The sequence below is a fragment of the Pseudophryne corroboree genome, chromosome 3 (assembly GCF_028390025.1).
Source record: "Pseudophryne corroboree isolate aPseCor3 chromosome 3, aPseCor3.hap2, whole genome shotgun sequence".
Lineage (NCBI taxonomy): Eukaryota > Metazoa > Chordata > Amphibia > Anura > Myobatrachidae > Pseudophryne > Pseudophryne corroboree.
This window is the reverse complement of record NC_086446.1, coordinates 42,347,921-42,370,065: the sequence shown is the minus strand read 5'-3', so window position 1 is coordinate 42,370,065 and position 22,145 is coordinate 42,347,921. Positions and strand designations below refer to the sequence as shown.

At 44.9% G+C, this 22,145-nt stretch overlaps 1 pseudogene; it reads left to right on the top strand.

Annotated features, from left to right (window-relative positions):
- The window catches only part of LOC135057132 (zinc finger protein 420-like), a 158,692-nt pseudogene extending 145,500 nt beyond the window's left edge, over window positions 1-13,192 (top strand).
- The last annotated feature ends 8,953 nt before the right edge of the window (window positions 13,193-22,145 follow it).

Genomic DNA, 22,145 nt, shown 5'->3' with positions numbered 1-22,145 from the left:
GTATGCGTCGACACGCTGTCTTACCACACCTGTGTGGTGTTGACTGATCCCCAGTAATCGCTTGCCCAAGCACGGAATGGTAGCTGGCAGAAGGCGGAGCTTAGAGATGCTGGGTGCACCCAAAACAGCCAAATAACGGGGCTATGTTTGACATAACCCTGCAGGTCAGAGGATGAAGCGGTCGTCTTTAGGCAAAAGATGTTTATTCGCTCAAATAGTTTTAAAAAGAACTGTTCTCTAATTTTAGGGGCAACAGCAATACAGCTGATCACTGCAGACAGAAGATTCTATATACCACATAAAGCTTGCAGGACCATTTTTATACAGTAAAACCACACTGAATCTCATGGGGTAGTCCCACCTGAGTCTTTTCCATCCAATCAGGATATCTTACAAAATATAAATAAATTACATTTTAAAAGGATATAACTGCATAAAGCAATTTCCTCCTTCCTGTCACACAGACAAAGTTTGATGTCGTTTAAACTGCTTCCTTTACCACCTGGTAATTTACAATTCTCCTTTGATCACACAGATTCTTTAGTTTCTACAGTAGTGTCTGTATTTGTAACATATGGTACAGGAAAACAACTTATACAAAGTATAGAAATTGTTTCCCCCTGCCATTCACGTATCTGGAGTGAATATTCAGGAAATCAATGAAAACAAACTGATTTCTCCAATAGCATAGACACACCAAAAGAACACCTAGGGGTCATTTCACAGGAAGTGATGTAACCAAAGCATTGGTCATTTCACTCTTACACCTTCTCACAGGAACTGCAGAACCCAAGCACATTACCTGCGGTGCCCTGACCAACACATCAAAAGATCTGATCACACTAGGAGGTTACTGAGCATATGACTTCCTATGTGAGAGTGTACCATGACTTATCCTATAGTTACTAAGAGCATCTTGGATACAAATACATTCTAAAACGTGCAGTTTATAACTCTCCAACTACGCACAGCGCAGTGATATAACATAGACACATTTTTAAACACTCCGCTCCCGGCGCTGTTAGTACATTTGAATGGAGTGCCTAGCGCCCATTGTCTGTAAAATGGGGCCGTACATGGAGGAATAACCCCTTCAGTGCCGCTGACGCCATTGTCCCTGTGGCTGACGGGGTCTCCGACCACACTCTCCCTATATGATCTGTAGAGAAGCTGTGTGTCTTATACAGTGATATTCTGTTGTCCAGTCTTAAAGTAATCAGACATTACTAAAGTGTTATTTTGTTGTTATTCAGGGTGAGCACCTTTCTGATATGAAGGCCGAAGATATAGAGGGAGAAGAAGAGACGTATGTGACTGATATGAAGGCCGAAGATATAGAGGGAGAAGAAGAGACGTATGTGACTGATATGAAGGCAGAAGATATAGAGGGAGAAGAGACGTATGTGACTGTTATGAAGGCAGAAGATATAGAGGGAGAAGAAGAGACGTATGTGTGGAGAGATCAGAAGTGTAAGGAAGAGGAAATCCCTACAGGTATCAGCACAGGTAATAATCCTTATTACAGAAAAGAGTCACATATCCTTGCTGCATCACTACAGAAGTCTCTTCCCCTACAACCTCCTCTGTCAGTACAGACTAATGAGGAAAATGTATCTGCTCAATGTGGGAGTCGGGTAACAACAGCCCCTATTATATTCCTGCTCTCTCCCTCACATCATGTAATTGTCTTACCAGCCCAGAGATCTGGCCAGTCTCCTCCCCACACTCTCTGGTGTATCTCATACATCAGGAGCCATCATCCCCTATTGTACTCCTGCTCTCCCCCTCACATCATGTCACTGTGTGTTACCAGCCCAGAGATCTGACCAGTCTCCTCCCCACACTATCTGGTGTATCTCATACATCAGGAGCCATCAGCCCCTATTATACTCCTGCTCTCCCCCTCACATCATGTCACTGTGTGTTACCAGCCCAGAGACCTGATCAGTCTCCTCCCCACACTCTCTGGTGTATCTCATACAACAGTAATTAGGTTGTCACTATAATGATTGACTTATTGGCTTAATTTACTAGCATAAGTCTGGTGGGACTATTCTACCTGGGGATGACCAGATTACCATATAGAGGCTGCTGTTGCAACATACGTATCCACCTGGAGCACTTTGTGTAGTGTGAAAGCAGATGTTGGTAGTTCAGCCCACAAGTGTCTGGTATGTATGTGTGGGGGCAGTCTGGATAGATATTGTGGTTTAGCAATGTCACTAGCTGAAGAGACTTTCCTGTTCTGTAATGCTGGCCTTTGTACATTACATAACAGAGTCTGCATTATGTGGGGGAGAGATAATCATTGTTGATGTGCCATTTGCATGTCCCTGTGGCTGGGGCTATGACAGATGTGATTTTGGGAGCAGAAGACAATATGTAATCTGTTCTTCAAGAGTCTTACTTGATGTTGGTACACTTATAATTGTAATGATGTGGTCATAGTTTATAAGCTGAAATTTACCAACTAAACATTATTCATAATAGTGACACGGTGATGTAGTGGTGAGCAGTGTTGTCTCGCAGCATTAGTGATGAGTTCAGTTCCCAACCAATGTTTTATCTGTGTGGAGTTTGTATGTGTTTCCTGCAGCTCTGCAAAAATCATACTGGTAGGTTAATTGGCTTCTGACATATGAACCCTAGTGTGTCATGTGGAATGTAGATTGTTAGCTCCACTGGGGCAGGGAATAATGTGATTTTCTAGTTATTCTCTGTAGATCGGAGTAATATGTGTGCACTGTATATAGAACTGTGCATTATACTAGTTATATTATTTCCAGCAGATGGAGGCACAAGCAGGAATTCCTTGGAGGGAGATCTCATCTTGTCTGCAGATAGTAAAATAGAAGATAACACCACACAGGATTCTCCAGGAGACATCCCCATTACTCTAACTATACATCCAGTACCTCACAGTGCTGATACACTGATCAGTGCTGATACATCTGATCCCTCTAATCGCGATGACTATTCTTCCAATACCTCAGATTTTGTTACACATCATGCAGCTCATACATGTGATAAAATATTTCCATGCTCTGAGTGTGGGAAAAGTTTTGCACGCAAATCAAAACTTGTTATACATCAGAGAAGTCATACAGGTGAGCGACCATTTCCATGTTCTGAGTGTAGGAAATGTTTTCTGTGTAAATCAGATCTTGTGAGACATTACAGAAATCACACAGGTGAGAAACCATTTCCATGCTCTGAGTGTGGGAAAAGTTTTGTACTCAAGGGACAGCTTGTTAAACATCAGAAAATTCACACAGGTGAGAAACCATTTCCATGCTCTGAGTGTGGGAATGTTTTCTGTATAAATCAGAACTTGTTATACATCAGAGATGTCACACAGGCGAGAAACCGTTTCCATGCTCTGAGTGTGGGAATAGTTTTGCATTAAAATCACATCTTGTTAGACATCAGAAAATTCACAGAGGTGAGAAACCATATCCATGCTCTGAGTGTGGGAAATGTTTTATGTATAAATCAGAACTTGTTTTACATCAGAGATGTCACACAGGTGAGAAATCATTTCCATGCTCTGAGTGTGGGAAATGTTTTCTGTGTAAATCAGAACTTGTTAGACATCACAGAACTCACACAGGTGAGAAACCATTTTCATGCTCTGAGTGTGGGAAAAGTTTTGCATTAAAATCACAGCTTGTTAGACATCAGAGAAGTCACACAGGTGAGAATACATTTCCATGCTCTGAGTGTGGGAAATGTTTTCTGTGTAAATCAGAACTTGTTAAACATCACAGAACTCACACAGGTGAGAAACCATTTCCATGCTCTGAGTGTGGGAAAAGTTTTGCATTCAAATCACATCTTGTTGTACATCAGAAAAGTCACACAGGTGAGAAACCGTTTCCATGCTCTGAGTGTGGGAATAGTTTTGCATTCAAATCACATCTTGTTGTACATCAGAGAAGTCACACAGGTGAGAAACCATTTCCATGCTCTGAGTGTGGGAAAAGTTTTGCAAGCAAATCACAGCTTGTTAGACATCATAGATGTCACACAGGTGAGAAACCATTTCCATGCTCTGAGTGTGGGAAATGTTTTCTGTATAAATCAGAATTTGTTATACATCAGAGATGTCACACAGGCGAGAAATCATTTCCATGCTCTGAGTGTGAGAAAAGTTATGCAGGCAAATCACAGCTTGTTATACATCAGAAAATTCACACAGGTGAGAAACCATATCCATGCTCTGAGTGTGTGAAATGTTTTATGTATAAATCAGAACTTGTTAGACATCATAGATGTCACACAGGTGAGAAACCATTTCCATGCTCTGAGTGTGGGAAAAGTTTTGCAGGCAAATCACAGCTTGTTAAACATCAGATATCACACAGAAGTAAAGCATTACTATGAGCTGATACATAACAGGGTTGAAGCAACACTCCAGTGACACTTTAAGTTACCCATCTACATATAATTGGAAGGTGTTATTAATATAAGACTGGAAAAGATCAGTCAGATAAAACTTACTAATTCTATATACTCGCGTATTTCTCATACGTCCTAGAGGATGCTGGGGTCCACTTCATGACCATGGGGTATAGATGGTTCCGCAGGAGCCATGGGCACTTTAAGAATTATCAAATGGTGTGAACTGGCTCCTCCCTGTATGCCCCTCCTCCAGACCTCATTTTTAGAAATGTGCCCCGACAGACACTGGATGCACACCAGGGAAGCTCTACGGAGACTTGTTAGGTTTTTTATTTTCAGGGATTACTGCTGGCAACAGTCTCCCTGCTTCGTGGGACTGAGGGGGCAGAAGTATGAACCAACTTCCTAAAGAGTTTCATGGCTCTGCTTCTGGTGACAGGACACCATTAGCGCCTGAAGAGTACTGAACGCTAGCCGTGTCTAGATGCTCACTCCCACAGCACGCCATCACCCCCCTCACAGAGCCAGAAGACAGGTGAGTGTAAGAAGATAGATCTTCAATCAACATAACACACAGGGTGCTGGGCGCACGGGGGGGTGGGCACCCTGGGCAGCAAAATACCTTACAAACTGGATAAAAGTGGGCATAAGATGCCCAGGCACAGCCCTACCCCTGCCAGTATAAATATTATATGAACATTTTTGAGGTGAAATTGCACCATTGCGGGGGCGGAGCTTCCTCTTCAGTCAGCCAGCACACTGCTCAGCGCCATTTTCACTCAGGCTGCAGAGACAACGCTGGTCCTCCTCCACTTCTGACTACAAGTATCAGGGTGCAAAATGGAGGGGGGGGCACAGCGATTTTGGTACTTTACAGGTGTATTTACATTGTAAAACAGCACGGCATGTCAGTGGACATTTTGTGTTCACAGACATTATATACTGGCGCTGGGGATGTAAACTGGCTGCTCCTAAACTGTGTCCGTCTGGCAGATTTTAATGTGGGTCTGTCCCCTACAAGTCCCAGAGTGTCTGTGTGTGTGTAATACTCGAGTGTGACATGTCTGAGGCAGGGAGTTCTTCCCCGGAGGAAACCATTTTAGGGACACACAGTTGTAATGTGGTGGCGCTGCCGGCACACCAAGAGCCTGCATGGGTGAAAGAAATACGTGATAGTATGCATCATTTCAATAGGAGGTTAAATATGTCTGAATCTCATGCAGAATGCTGGAGAAAGTCTGTGGAAGATGTGATTTTTCAGGGTTCTGTTCTTCCACCCGCAGGCGACTCCTCTGGGTCACATAAGAGACCGTTTGCAAATATTGTAAATACTGACAACGACACGGACACTGATTCCTGTGTCGACGATAGTGACTCCAGGGAAATAGATCATAAATTGGTGAAAAATATACAATATATGATTGTGGCTATAAGAGAAGTTCTGGAGGTTACAGAAACCACTCCTGTACCTAAGGAGAAGGCCTATTTCTATAAAGAAAAGAAATCTAAGGTTACTTTCCCTCCTTCCCACAAGCGAAATACTCTCTTTGAAGGGGTGTGGGTGAATCCAGAAAATAAATTTCGTATTCCAAAGAGGATTCAGATGGCTTATCCTTTCCCTGCTGATGACAGGAAAAAGTGGGACTTACCCCCTGTGTTAGACAGTGCACTGTCCAGGTTGACAAATAAAGTGATTCTCCCTGCACCTGGGACGGCTTCACTAAAGGAGCCGGCAGACCGCAAAATGGAGACTACATTAAAATCCATTTATGTTGCCAATGGTACGCTGCTCAGGCCCACAATTGCTTGAGTCGCGCGATTGAAAAATGATCAGAAAGCTTGTCATCAGATATTGACTCGATTGATAAAGATGAGATACTCAAGTTAGGGAATATCAAAGACGCTGACACATACATGCTAGAAGCCATGAAAGATATTGGACTCTTGGGTTCAACAGCCGCTACCATGGCAGTATCGGCTAGGCGGGCGTTGTGGATTCGCCAGTGGAACGCGGATGCAGATTCCAAAAATAATATGGAGGCTCTCCCGTATAAAGGTGAGGCCTTATTTGGTGATGGACTGGATGCGTTAGTCTCGGCGGCTACCGCAGGTAAGTCGACCTTTTTGCCTTCTGCTCCAGCAGCGGCAAAAAAGCCATCACTCTCGCATGCAGTCCTTTCGGCCCAATAAATACAAAAAGGCCAAAGGTTCCCTCATCTTTGCAGGTAGGGGAAGGGGAAAAGGAAAGAAGTCCACAGCGGCTTCAGGATCCCAGGAGCAGAAGTCAACACCTACTTCTGCCAAATCTACAGCATGACGCTGGGGCTCCCTTGTGGGAGGCCGCTCGGGTGGGGGCACATCTAAAACTGTTCAGTCAAGGTTGGATTCAATCTGGCCTGGATCCCTGGGTTTTACAAATAGTGTCCCAGGGGTACAAGCTGGAGTTTAAAGACGTTCCCCCATGCCGATTTTTCAAATCGACTTTGCCAGTTTCTCTACCGGAAAAAGAAGCAGTAACAGCGGCAATTCAAAAATTATGTCAGGATCAGACAAACCCCTCACAACAAGGGGAGGGGTTTTATTCAAGCGTCTTTTTAGTTCCGAAGCCGGACGGCTCGGTCAGACCGATCCTAAACCTAAAAAATCTGAATCTACTTGAAACGGTTCAAGTTCAAAATGGAATCACTAAGGGCAGTGAGTTCCAGTCTGGAGGAGGGGGACTACATGGTGTCAGTAGACATAAAGGATGCTTACCTGCATGTTCCCATTTATCCGCCCCACCAGGCTTATCTGAGGTTCGCGGTTCAGGATTGCCATTACCAATTCCAGACGTTGCCTTTCGGTCTCTCCACGGTGCCGAGGGTATTCACCAAGGTGATGGCTGAGATGATGGTCCTCCTTCGTCAAAAAGGAGTCAGTATTATTTGTTATTTGGACGATCTCCTGATAAAGGCGAGATCCAGGGAGCAGTTGCTACAGAACATCACAGACTCCCTGTCTATACTCCAACAACACGGTTGGATCATAAATTTTCCAAAGTCACAGTTGGAACCAACGAAAAGATTGTCTTTCCTCGGAATGATTCTGGACACAGAGGTTCAGAGAGTTTTTCTTCTGGTGGAAAAGGCTCTGGAAATCCAGAAAATTGTGAAACATATATTAAAGCCAACAAGTGTGTCGATCCATCAGTGCATTCGATTGTTCGGAAAGATGGTGGCGGCCTATGAGGCCATACAGTTTGGCAGGTTCCATGCCAGAGTATTCCAGTGGGACCTGTTGGACAAGTGGTCGGGTTCCCACCTACACATGCACCGGAAGATGGTCCTGTCGTCAAAAGCCAGGATTTCGCTCCTGTGGTGGCTACACAGTTCTCACTTACTAGAGGGATGCAGGTTCGGGATTCAGGACTGGTTCCTGGTAACCATGGATGCAAGTCTCCGAGGCTGTGGAGCTGTCACTTAGGGGGAAAGCATCCAAGGAAAATGGTCAAGTCAGGAAACCTGCCTTCATATAAACGTGCTGGAATTGAGAGCCATTTACAACGGCCTTCAACAAGCGGTACATCTTCTGCAAGATCACCCGTGCAGATCCAGTTGGACAATGTAACAGCAGTCGCGCACATAAACAGGCAGGGCGGAACGAAAAGCAAAGCGTCAATGGCAGAGGCGAAAAAAATCCTCCGCTGGGCAGAAAAACAACTACGAGCTCTGTCGGCAATATTAATTCCGGGAGTAGACAACTGAGAAGCAGACTTCCTCAGCAGACACGATCTCCATCCAGGAGAGTGGGGCCTCCACCAAGAAGTTTTCACAGAGGTGACAAGTCTTTGGGGAGTTCCTCAAGTAGACATGATGGCATCTTGCCTCAACAAGAAGCTTCAGAGATATTGTTCCAGGTCGAGAGACCCTCAAGCAATAGCAGTTAATGCGCTGGTGGCCCAGTGGGTGTTCAGGTCGGTATATGTCTTCCCTACACTTCCGCTGATCCTAAAAGTTCTCAAAATAATAAGAACAAGAGTTTGTGCAGTCTTCATTGCCCCAGCCTGGCCAAGGAGGGCTTGGTACCTAGATCTTCAGGGGTTGCTCATAGAAGACCCTCGGCCTCTTCCTCCTCGAGAGGACCTGCTACAGCAGTGGCCGTGCATATGTATCAATACTTACCTCGGCTACGTTTGACAGCATGGTTGTTGAGCGCCGGATCCTAGCTTGAAAGGGTATTCCCAAGGAAGTCATTCCCACTCTTATTCAGGCCAGGAAAGGAGTAACGTCTAAATATTACCACCGTATTTGGAGAAAATGTGTCTTGGTGTGAATCCAAGAAATCTCCTGCCGAAGAGTTTCATTTGGGACGTTTTCTACATTTTCTACAGGCTGGTGTAGATGTGGGCCTTCGTTTGGGGTTGATCAAGGTCCAGATTTCGGCCTTGTCAGCTTTTTTTTTAAAGACAATTGACCTCTCTTCCAGAAATTCAGACCTTCATGAAAGATGTTCAGCACATCCAGCCTCCATTTGTGCCTCCAGTGGACCTTAATGTGGTGTTGCAGTTCCTTCAATCGGATTGGTTTGAACCTCTACAAGAGATAGAGTTGAAGTTTCTCACTTGGAAAGTGGTGATGCTTTTGGCTTTGGCATCCGCAAGGCGGGTGTCTGAATTGGGGCCTTTGTCTCACAAGAGCCCTTACCTGATCTTCCATGAAGATAGGGCAGAGGTTCGAACTCGTCAACATTTTCTTCCTAAGGTGGTTTCATCTTTCCACATAAACCAACCTATTGTGATGCCAGTGGTTACTGACACGTTCTCTGACTCAGTCTCTAGATGTCGTTAAGGTTTTGAAGATTTATGTCGCTAGAACAGCTAGGATACGGAAAACAGAGGCTCTGTTTGTCCTGTATGCTCCCAACAAAATTGGGTGTCCTGCTTCCAAGCAGACTATTGCAGCTGGATCAGAGGAACGATTCAGCATGCTCATTCTACGGCTGGATTGCCGTTGTCTACGTCGGTGAAGGCCCATTCTACTAGGAAGAGGGGCTCATCCTGGGCGTCTCGGCATTACAACTTTGCCGAGCAGCTACTTGGTCAGGGTCAAACACATTTGCAAAGTTCTACAAGTTTGACACCTTGGCCGATGGGGACCTCAAGTTCAGTCAATCGGTGCTGTAGGGTTATCCGCACTCTCCCGCCCCTAATGGAGCTTTGTTATAAACCCCATGGTCATGAAGTGGACCCCAGCATCCTCTAGGACGTATGAGAAAATAGGATTTTGATACCTACCGGTAAATCCTTTTCTCCTAGTCCATAGAGGATGCTGGGCGCCCGTTCCAGTGCGTACTCTACCTGCAGTTTGGTTTATTAGAGTTACACATGTTGTGTTATATTAGTTTCAGCATGTTGCTGTACTTGGTTCATGCCTGTTGGCGTGTGTTATTTTGAATGCCATGTTGTGCAGCATGGTTGAGGTGTGAGCTGGTATGTATCTCACCATTAGTATTAAAGTAAATCCTTTCCTCGAAATGTCCTTCTCCCTGGGCACAGTACCTATAACTGAGGTCTGGAGGAGGGGCATAGAGGGAGGAGCCAGTTCACACCCTTTGAAAAGTCTTAAGAGTGCCCATGGCTCCTGCAGAACCGTCTATACCCCATGGTCATGAAGTGGACCCCAGCATCCTCTGAACTAGGAGAAAAGGATTTGCCGTAGGTATCAAAATCCTATTTTTGCAGTTATACAGGTATACCTATCGTATAATATACCTTACATGGAAAATGAGCATATTCCATAAACACATTATTTCAATTATAAGATACATGTTCTTTTAACAGACTTTGTACAAATACTTCTTATTTCTGGGAAGCAGGTCCAATGTGTGTAATAGAATTGGAATTAGCCACAAATAAGGCTAACCAGCTTCTAGCTTGTTACCAAGGACAGTAGGTGCTAATATGAACATAGAGCTTAGAGAGATTCTTCAAGAATGTATGAGATCAGTGGGTGTGGTAAAAGGATTGGGTGTAACCAAGTATTATAAAATAAGTGCACCATCAAATTTCAAGTTATCTTCCTGTAACCCTGAGAGAAACAAATGCTGTCTCTCAGTCTGTACAAGGGCGTGGTCTTTGGAATAAATCTTTATTAAACTGAATTCAATTCAATCTGTTACTTCATACAACATGGAAATAAACTATTCAACAGACATAGAGAAGCTAGCGTGAGGACATGGAGCTGCAGGTAAATGGGAAACTTTAGATGGAAGGTTACTAAACACATAGTGTCTGGACTGTAGGTATAAGAAAAATAGGGAATGTGGGAGATTGTACTTTGTACACATTTGTTGATAGGAATAAATAGTGTCCCAAGATTTCCTGAAATGCTGGAATACCTTTATCTTTCCATGTCTGATAGTGAGCTATTGTGAGAGAGGGTGAGAGGTTAGGGTTGCCTGAAAATGGAACATATCTGGAACAATGCAGATCTGTATGTAACCATGTATTAATAGTCACCCAAGTCTTATAAGTGTCTGTAAATAAATGTGACAGTATACCTCTAGGACGTTATGTACGGGGCAGATACAGAAGGGCGGCAGGAGAGAATGGTGAAAATAGCTCTTCCTCTAATGGTAAACTAGTGAAACGAGACAATCGTGAACAGTGGGAAATATAACAAAATGCTTATTTAGAAAACGTCTGAATATCTGGTAGATGAAGGCCTCCTCTAGACTTTGGTTGAATCATCTTTAGTTTGGAAATTCTAGCTTTTTTGCCTTTCCATATACATTTAGAAAAGGCTTTTGTCCACCGAAGGTCATTAATTTTGGAAGCTAGATCACCAAACATTTGTGCTCAAAGGGTTAATCATTTCTTAACCAGAACTCCACATTACTAGTGCCTAATAGAAGCAGCTCCCAGCTGACATAGCCAGTCACAGATAGCTGTAACAAGAGAATGAGTGATGCAAGTTACTCTGGTAGAGAGCGCTTATACATTTATTAGAACTTAGTAGAATTTGTCCATTCAGGACACACAATTAGTTAAAATGACTATAAAAGTAGCAATGATGTATCAAAATGTTAATACAACTCTCCTCCACAGCAATGGATATAAACAGTGACAGATAGCTTTACCTATCACAGGCAGTAAGAACGCAGTGTTCAGTTAGTGAATGGTCAGCCAGCGGTATGCTGCTACCTCACGCTCACATTAGTTATTCTCACCAGCTGTATCTATAGCCGTCCTGGATATAAAGTCTCCTATGCTCCATTGAGCTGCTCGGGTGTAGTGGAGTGTAGCAAGTGCTTTGTGATATGCAGCGGGAGGGAGGCCGCGGCTCACGTACTTCTGTCTGTCTCCGTGCTGTATGGTGGCAATTGGCAAAAGGAGCGCAGTAGGTGTGGGAGGGTGCTGTCCCTCCTTAACGCGTTTCGCCACTGTCCGTTCTGGCAGCTTGTTCAGAAGGAACGGTAATAGTGTGCACTCCATGTAGTCACCTTTTTAAAGGCATCAGTGTCCAATCAAATGTCTCAGTTCATTATTAAGGTGATGCTCACACCTGGAGAATGTATTCAAAAGCAACTGCCCCATGTGAAGTTTGATAAAGTATATCTTATCATTATAGAAATAGTATTATAAACATGGCCTCATTGAGAAATTGCTAGTTTAATAAGCAACATATATAAAAAGCATACATATATATATATATATATATATATATATATATATATATATCTTCATTGTTGATTCATATACATATATTCAAAATGTAATCTTTAACATTCAGTTCCAGCAACAAGAGTCCTCTATGTGCTAAATAGCCTAGTGGGTTAAAGCGCTGGTATACCGACCATAGAGGTCCGCAGTTGATCCCCCTGTTGGGCTTTGGTAAATTATTTTTTCTTTCATCAAATTATATATTCTTTATATCCTCCATTCTATAAATTGCTTATCTGGCCAAGTCTCATAACTTATCCAAATCATTGGTGCATCACATACAAATGTAATCTCTCATGAACACATTACAGCTAATCTTGTTTGACTTTTTTTCTTTTTCAACTTTATCATTAAATTCCAAGATCATAATTTTTCAATGGGCTAAATAGCCTAGCGGACTAAAGCGCTATTACACTGCGCAGTAAGACCCGGGTACAATCCTCCAGCAATACTCCAACTTTTCTTCAGAAAATAAAATTACTCAATCTTCAGGTTAAACAATACTCCTTAGTCATCTATTATTCATATTAACTTCCACCACTATAAGAGCAAATACACACACACACACACACACACACACACACACACACACACACACACACACACACACACACACACACACACACACACATATATTGCTAAAAAATAAATAAAGGGAACACTTAAACAACACAATGTAACTCCAAGTCAATTACACTTCTGTGAAATCAAACTGTCCACTTAGGAAGCAAGGAATAGGGATGTATCTGCACACACACAATTAATTAGATAAGAATTGGGAACAAAAGTTCCATGAGAAACCCCTATAAATTATTGGTAATTACCATTTATTATGGGGGTGCTACCAACTACAGCTAGAGTGAATGCCAGAAAAAGAAGAAGAAAGGGCTGTACTATCGGTGCACACAAAGAGAGGTGATCTGGTTATCACTTCTCCATAAAATGTAACCTTTATTATTATTCTCATAAAAATAGTATAGAATGTCTTCATTTAGACTGCAAGTTAAGGCGAAACATAGATGTTAAAATCATTGACATAGACAAAACATGTCGAAGTGCAATAGAAGTTATTGAATGTGAATAAAGATTAAAAATGTGTGTCCGTGTTCTTCATTCTAATGTCCAAAAAAAATGTAATATTTGTCCCACACTACGCCAGTAATCAATTATTCTTTAATTTGTCCACATTATATATATATGGATATTAATCTCACTGTATACTCAATGTAAGGTTTCTATGACATAGAGGTATGTGGGAGAGTGCAGGTCCTGTTTAGTGTTGTAATAATAGTTCAAAATTACATAATAGGTCTTCGACCAAAACAGATGAATCAATTATTGCTATTTTTAATTGTAGTGCCAAACACCTTAGCCGTTATCCAGCAGATAGTGATAATACTAATTGCACTGATGGAATGTAATACTAATAAATATAGTGAGCGTTATTTAGTATATAGTCTACTATGAATATATAATACACCGTCTAGAGAATATCTATATATCTCCTCAGTAAAGGCAATGCACTAGGTCTAATTACAGTAAATGATACACCTTAGAGGATGTATACCTTCATTGATTAACTATGTGATAGTTATGATAACCTGGTGCACACACAATTATTGGCCTTAGAGGGGAAGCACCCTCATTATTTGGGACTGGTGCCACCCTCTCAACTAATCACATTTAAATCCGTACATATAAAGATGATAGATGTATTTCAACTTATGTATGGTAATACCTCATTATGAGGTGTATCACTAGACCAATAAATCATGCACACCTTTTAAATATCCAAGGTATACTATTATAGGAAAGATTTTATTTATTCAGCATATTCATAGAGAACATTAATTCAGATATTGATTTTATTATTGCTCAATAATCGCACACCACAACTGCGTGCTCAACTAAGTAGTTGTAAATGTTGGTATTAAAACATTTATTGTGCTTGTCTGCTGGATTCTATCCCAGATGTCACACAGCCTGCAAAAATTTATCCTATGTATATACAGTGTCTCAAAACTAGGCTGACATTGTTACCATCTGTTAGCAATTATGGTGTCGGGTGTCGTGCGGAATGCCGGCGCTCGGGCTCCCGGCGACCAGCATACCGGCGCCGGGAGCCCGACCGCCGGCATACCGACAGCGTGGCGAGCTCGCCAGCTGCGGGCACGGTGGCGCAACACTATTTTATTCTCCCTCCAGGGGGGTCATGGACCCCCACGAGGGAGAATAGTTGTCGGGATTCCGGCGCCGGTATACTGTGTGCTGGGATCCCGACATTCGTCATACATAAGACCACTCATTCACTTAGATAGTATTGGAGGTTAGAATTGAAACATTTGTTGCATCCTTATAAGGACAGTTATACCACGGATGTTTCACAATAATCATATACTACTCACATTAGTATAGAATGCTTCTATTATTTCTCTAATGTCCTAAGTGGATGCTGGGGACTCCGTAAGGACCATGGGGAATAGACGGGCTCCGCAGGAGGCTGTGCACTCTAAAGAAAGATTAGGTACTACATCTGGTGTGCATTGGCTCCTCCCTCTATGCCCCTCCTCCAGACCTCAGTTAGAATCTGTGCCCGGCCAGAGCTGGAGGCACCTAGTGGGCTCTCCTGAGCCTGCTAGAAAAATAAAGTATTTGTTAGGTTTTTTATTTTCAGTGAGATCTGCTGGCAACAGACTCACTGCTACGTGGGACTGAGGGGAGAGAAGCGAACCTACCTGCTGGCAGCCAGCTTGAGCTTCTAGGCTACTGGACACCATTAGCTCCAGAGGGATCGAACACAGGCACCAGTCCTCGATCGTCCGGTCCCGGAGCCGCGCTGCCGCCCCCCTCACAGAGCCAGAAGCACTGAAGTCCGGAGAAGACACAGAGACGTAGAAATCGGCGGCATGAAATCTCCTGTCTTCATTAAGGTAGCGCACAGCACAGCTGCGGTGCTGTGCTCTCACAGCACACTTACATACTCCGGTCCCTGTAGGGTGCAGGGCGCTGAGAGGGGGGTGGGCGCCCTGGGCAGCAATTTAATACCTTTGGCACAAAATACCCACATATACAGTCCTAGACTGTATATGGGGAAAACCCCCGCCATTTTTTACACAGATCAGAGCGGGACAGAAGCCAGCTGCTGAGGGGGCGGGGCCTTCTTCCTCGGCACACCAGCGCCATTATCACTTCACAGCTCCGCTGGAAGCAGCTCCCTGGGCTCTCCCCTGCAGTATCCAGGTACTCCAAGGGCAAAGGAGAAGGGGGGAGGGGGCACATAAATGTAGGCGCAAAAACAGTGTATATCAGCAGCTACTGGGTTCACACTTGTTTTAGTGTCATTCTTGGGTCATATAGCGCTGTGGTGTGTGCTGGCATACTCCTCTGTCTCCCCAAAAGCCTTAGTGCGGTCCTGTACTCAGTCAGAGCATTCCCTGTGTGTGTGCGGTGTGTCGGTACGTCAGTGTCGACATGTTTGATGAGGAAGGGTATGTGGAGGCGGAGCAAGTGAATATGGATGTGGTGTCTGTGCCGACACCGGATTGGATGGATATGTGGAAGGTGTTAAATGATAATGTAAGCTCCTTGCATAAAAGGTTGGACAAAGCTGAAGCCTTGGGACAGTCAAGGACTCAACCAGTGCCTGATCCCACAGCTCAGAGGCCGTCAGGGTCTCATAAGCATCCACTATCCCAGTTAGTCGACACAGAGTCTGACTCCAGTGTCGATGATGAGGCTAAATTGCAGCCTAAAATTACTAAAGCCATCCAATACATGATTATAGCAATGAATACAGAGGAGGATGCCGAGTCTCTTCAGAACGACTTAGTTAAAATTAGAAGCATGGGCAGCCAAATGGAGAATGCGCTTCAACACAGACAAGTGTAAGGTAATGCACTGTGGTAACAAGAACAAACATTACACCTACCTACTAAATTGGGTAAAATTAGGGGATTCTGTACTGGAAAAGGACTTAGGTGTCCTCATAGATAGCAAGCTAAGCAGTAGTACCCAAAGTAGGACTGCAGCAAAGAAGGCTAATAAGATATTAGCATGCATAAAACGGGGTATTGATGCTAGGGACAAGAGTATTATACTCCCGTTATATAAATCACTAGTGAGTCCACACCTTGAATACTGTGTACAATTCTGGGCACCGTACTACAAAAAGGATATCCTGGAGCTTGAAAAGGTACAGAGGAGGGCGACCAAACTAATTAAGGGCATGGAGACGATGGAATACAAGGAAAGGCTTGAAAGACTAGGCATGTTTACATTGGAAAAGCGGAGACTAAGAGGGGATATGATCAACATCTACAAATATATAAGGGGACAATACACAGAGCTTGCGCTGGACCTGTTTTTGGTTAGATCAACACAGAGGACTCGTGGACACTCGCTCAGGTTAGAGGAGAGGAGATTCCGCACAATACGGCGTAAAGGCTTTTTCACGGTAAGGACAATACGTGTTTGGAATTCCCTGCCCGAGGGAGTTGTAATGGCTGAATCTGTCAACATCTTTAAGAATGGGTTAGATATATTCCTATTGGATAAGGATATCCAGGGGTATGGTGCAAAGTCATGCATTATAGTTACTATAAATAGGGATAAAATGCAATGGCTGACAGCAGCATCAGTCAGAAATTTTAGTCAAATCATCATGCATAGAACACCACAAATAGGTTGAACTCGATGGACAATTGTCTTTTTTCAACCTCAGATACTATGTTACTATGTAAAGATGTATTACACATTGCTGAGGAAATACCTGTCCCTGACAAGAGGATTCATATGTTTGGGGAGAAAAAACAAGTGACTTTCCCCCCTTCACATGAATTATGTGAAAAACCCTGGGAATCCCCTGAAAGGAAGGTAATAATTCCCAAAAGGTTGCTTATGGCGTATCCTTTCCCGCCAACGGACAGGTTACGCTGGGAATCCCCTCCCAGGGTAGACAAGGCGTTAACGCGCTTATCAAAGAAGGTGGCCCTGCCGTCTCAGGATACGGCTGCCCTAAAGGATCCTGCAGATATAAAGCAGGAAGCTATCCTCAAGGCTGTGTATACACATTCTGGTACTCTCCTGAGACCAGCCATAGTTTCGGCATGGATGTGCAGCGCAGTAGCAGCATGGACAGATACACTGTCGGATGAGTTAGATACCCTGGACAGGGATACTATTTTGCTGACCCTGGGACATATTAAAGACGCTGTCCTATATATGCGGGATGCCCAGAGAGACATTTGCTCACGGTTGGTTCTATATCGGAGGGGCTGAAGGGACCTTGTGACGTATTGAGGGGAGGAGCTACGTCACCAGGGGAGGAGCTACGGGTGAACAGGGTACCCGAAAAGTGGGCTCGCTTCGCTCGCCGCGCTTCGGGCACGGTGGCTCGCTCCGCTTCGCTCACCACCTAATTACTAAAGGTAATAGTTGGTGGCGTGGATAGTAGAGGAACTATCCCGCTGGCCTAGCTCCTCCCCCTTGTGTCGTAACTCCTCCCCCTTACGGAAAAGGTCCCTTAGCCCACTTGATTCTAGCATCTACCATTTGCTCACTGAGCTCTAGGCTAAGCGCAATGTCCATTTCTGCCAGAAGGGACTTATGGACTCTGCAATGGACAGGGGATGCTGATTCTAAAAGACATATGGAAGTTTTACCATATAAGGGTGAGGAATTGTTTGGGGACGGTCTCTCGGACCTGGTTTCCACAGCTACAGATGGGAAGTCAAAATTCTTGCCATATGTTTCCTCACAACCGAAGAAAGCACCGTATTATCAAATGCAGTCCTTTCGTCCCCAAAAGAACAAAAAGGTCAGAGGTGCATCTTTCCTTGCCAGAGGTAAGGGAAAAGGAAAAAAGCTGCATCACGCAGCCAGTTCCCAGGAGCAAAAGTCCTCCCCGGCCTCCTCTAAGTCTACCGCATGACGCTGGGGCTCCACAGGCGGAGCCAGGAGCGGTGGGGGCGCGTCTCAAGAATTTCCGCCACCAGTGGGTATGTTCACGGGTGGATCCCTGGGCGATACAAATTGTGTCTCAGGGATACAAGCTGGAATTCGAAGAGACGCCCCCTCCACGTTTCCTGAATTCTGCTTTGCCGGTTTCCCCCATGGAGAGGGAAGTAGTGCTGGCGGCAATTCACAAACTATATCTCCAGCAGGTGGTGGTAAAGGTTTTCCTACTTCAGCAGGGAAAGGGTTACTATTCCACCATGTTTGTGGTACCGAAACCGGACGGTTCGGTCAGGCCCATTTTGAATTTAAAGTCCCTGAACATTTACATGAAAAAATTCAAGTTCAAAATGGAATCGTTCAGAGCGGTCATTGCAAGCCTGGAAGAGGGGGATTTCATGGTGTCGCTGGACATCAAGGATGCTTACTTGCATGTCCCCATTTATCCACCTCATCAGGAGTACCTCAGGTTTGTGGTACAGGACTGTCATTACCAATTCCAGACGTTGCCGTTTGGCCTGTCCACGGCACGAGAATATTTACTAAGGTGATGGCAGAGATGATGGTACTCCTTCGAAAGCAAGGAGTTACAGTTAGGTTGCTGATAAATGTAGCACACTCTCAGGACGTGTTGCGACAGCACGGCTGGATCCTGAATATTCCAAGGTCGCAGCTGATTCCTACGACACGTCTGCCCTTCCTGGGCATCATTCTGGACATGGACCAGAAGAAGGTGTTTCTCCCAGAGGAGAAGGCACAGGAGCTCGTGACTCTGGTCAGAGGTCTCCTAAAACCGAAACAGGTATCTGTGCATCACTGCAGACGAGTCCTGGGAAAGATGGTGGCGTCATACGAAGCCATTCCCTTCGGCAGGTTCCATGCCTGGATTTTTCAGTGGGATCTGCTGGACAAGTGGTCCGGATCGCATCTTCAGATGTATCGGCTGATCACCCTGTCCCCCAGGGCCAGGGTGTCTCTTCTGTGGTGGCTGCAGAGTGCTCATCTACTCGAGGGTCGCAGGTTCGGCATACAGGACTGGGTCCTGGTGACCATGGATGCAAGCCTCCGAGGGTGGGGGGCAGTCACTCAGGGAAGAAACTTCCAAGGACTGTGGTCAAGTCAGGAGACTGTCTGCACATAAATATCCTGGAACTAAGGGCAATATACAACACCCTGAGTCAAGCGGAGCCTCTGCTGATCCAGTCAGACAACATCACTGCGGTCGCCCATGTAAACCACCAGGGCGGCACAAGAAGCAGGGTGGCAATGGCGGAAGCCACCAGGATTCTTCGTTGGGCGGAGAGTCACGTACAAGCACTATCAGCAGTGTTCATTCCGGGAGTGGACAATTGGGAAGCAGACTTCCTCAGCAGACACGACCTATACCCGGGAGAGTGGGGACTTCATCAAGAAGTCTTCTCGCAGATTGTAAGTCGTTGGGAACTGCCACAGGTGGACATGATGGCGTCCCGTCTCAACAAAAAGCTAAAAAGGTATTGCGCCAGGTCAAGGGACCCTCAGGCGATAGCTGTGGACGCTCTGGTAACGCCGTGGGTGTTTCAGTCAGTCTATGTGTTTCCTCCTCTACCTCTCATACCCAAGGTGTTGAGAATCATAAGAAAAAGAGGAGTGAGAACAATACTCATTGTTCCGGATTGGCCAAGAAGGTCTTGGTACCCGGAACTGCAAGAAATGCTCACAGAGGACCCATGGCCTCTGCTCTCAGACAGGACCTGTTACAACAGGGGCCCTGTCTGTTCCAAGACTTACCGCGGCTGCATTTGACGGCATGGCGGTTGAACGCCGGATCCTAGCAGAAAAGGGCATTCCGGATGAAGTTATTCCTACGCTGATTAAGGCTAGGAAGGATGTGACAGCAAAGCATTATCACCGAATATGGCGAAAATATGTTGCCTGGTGCGAGGCCAGGAGGGCCCCACCTGAGGAATTCCAGCTTGGGCGATTCCTACACTTCCTACAGTCAGGAGTGACTATAGGCCTGAAATTAGGTTTCATAAAGGTCCAGATATCGGCTCTATCCATTTTCTTTCAAAGAGAACTGGCTTCACTGCCTGAGGTTCAGACATTTGTTAAAGGTGTGCTGCATATTCAGCCCCCTTTTGTGCCACCAGTGGCACCGTGGGATCTTAATGTAGTTTTAGATTTCTTGAAATCCCACTGGTTCGAGCCACTTAAGACAGTGGAGCTCAAATATCTCACTTGGAAAGTGGTCATGTTGTTGGCCTTGGCTTCAGCGAGGCGTGTGTCAGAATTGGCGGCTTTATCATGTAAAAGCCCCTATCTGATTTTCCATGTAGACAGGGCAGAACTGCGGACCCGTCCACAATTTCTGCCAAAGGTGGTGTCATCTTTTCATTTGAACCAACCTATTGTGGTGCCTGCGGCTACTCGGGACTTGTATGTAGTCCGGGCTTTGAAGATTTATGTTTCCAGAACGGCTGGAGTCAGAAAAACTGATTCGCTGTTTATACTGTATGCACCCAACAAGTTGGGCGTGTCGGCTTCAAAGCAAACTATTGCTCGCTGGATCTGTAACACGATTCAGCAAGCTCATTCAGGATTGCCGCATCCATGATCAGTAAAAGCCCATTCCACAAGGAAGGTGGGCTCTTCTTGGGCGGCTGCCTGTGGGGTCTCGGCATTACAGCTTTGCTGAGCTGCTACTTGGTCGGGTTCAAACACTTTTGCTAAGTTCTACAAGTTTGATACCCTGGCTAAAGAGGACCTTGAGTTTGCTCATTCGGTGCTGCAGAGTCATCCGCACTCTCCCGTCCGTTTGGGACCTTTGGTATAATCCCCATGGTCCTTACGGAGTCCCCAGCATCCACTTAGGACGTTAGAGAAAATAAGAATTTACTCACCGGTAATTCTATTTCTTGTAGTCTGTAGTGGATGCTGGGCACCCGTCCCAAGTGCGGACATTCTGCAATACATGTATATAGTTATTGGGTAATACAGGGGTTTTGTTATGAGCCATCTGTTCAGTGAGGCTCAGTTTATGTTCATACTGTTAACTGGGTAAGTTTATCACAGGTTGTACGGTGGGATTGGTGTGGCTGGTATGAGTCTTACCCTGGGTTCCAAATCCTTTCATGGAAATGTCAGCTCTTCCGGGCACAGTTTCCTTAACTGAGGTCTGGAGGAGGGGCATAGAGGGAGGAGCCAGTGCACACCAGATGTAGTACCTAATCTTTCTTTAGAGTGCCCAGCCTCCTGCGGAGCCCGTCTATTCTCCATGGTCCTTACGGAGTCCCCAGCATCCACTACGGACTACGAGAAATAGAATTACCGGTGAGTAAATTCTTTTTTTTTGTTGTCATCTATTCGCCACTTATTATCCAAGCACTTGGCAATCTATATAATACTAAACAGTCCTCATATTACTGTGATCTAATTCTCTGCCTGCACTTCACAACAATACCTAGGTTCAATTATATTTACTGAATTGTTAACTGGCTAATCATTATTTCAATGCTTAGGTTTGGACATAGGAAGACTCTGAACACACGCTGCCCACACGCGTGTTCCGCCGTTACTCTGACAGCTTCGTCAGGAAGCAACACTGATTGACAATCAATTTCACATGCTGTTGTGCAAATGGAGTAGACAACAGGTGGAAATTATAGGCAATTAGCAAGACACCCCCAATAAAGGAGTTGTTCTGCAGGTGGTGACCACAGACCACTTCTCAGCTCCTATGCTTTCTGGCTGATGTTTTGGTCACTTTTGAAAGCTGACGGTGCTTTCACTCTAGCGGTAGCATGAGACTGAGTCTACAACCCACACAAGTGGCTCAGGTAATGCAGCTCATCCAGGATGGCACATCAATGCGAGCTGTGGCAAGAAGGTTTGCTGTGTCTGTCAGCGTAGTGTCCAGAGCATGGAGGCGCTACAAGGAGATAGGCCAGTACATCAGGAGACGTGGAGTAGGCTGTAGGAGGGCAACAACCCAGCAGCAGGACCGCTACCTCAGCCTTTGTGCAAGGAGGAACAGGAGGAGCACTGTCAGAGTCCTGCAAAATGACCTTCAGCAAGCCACAAATGTGCATGTGTCTACTCAAACGATCAGAAA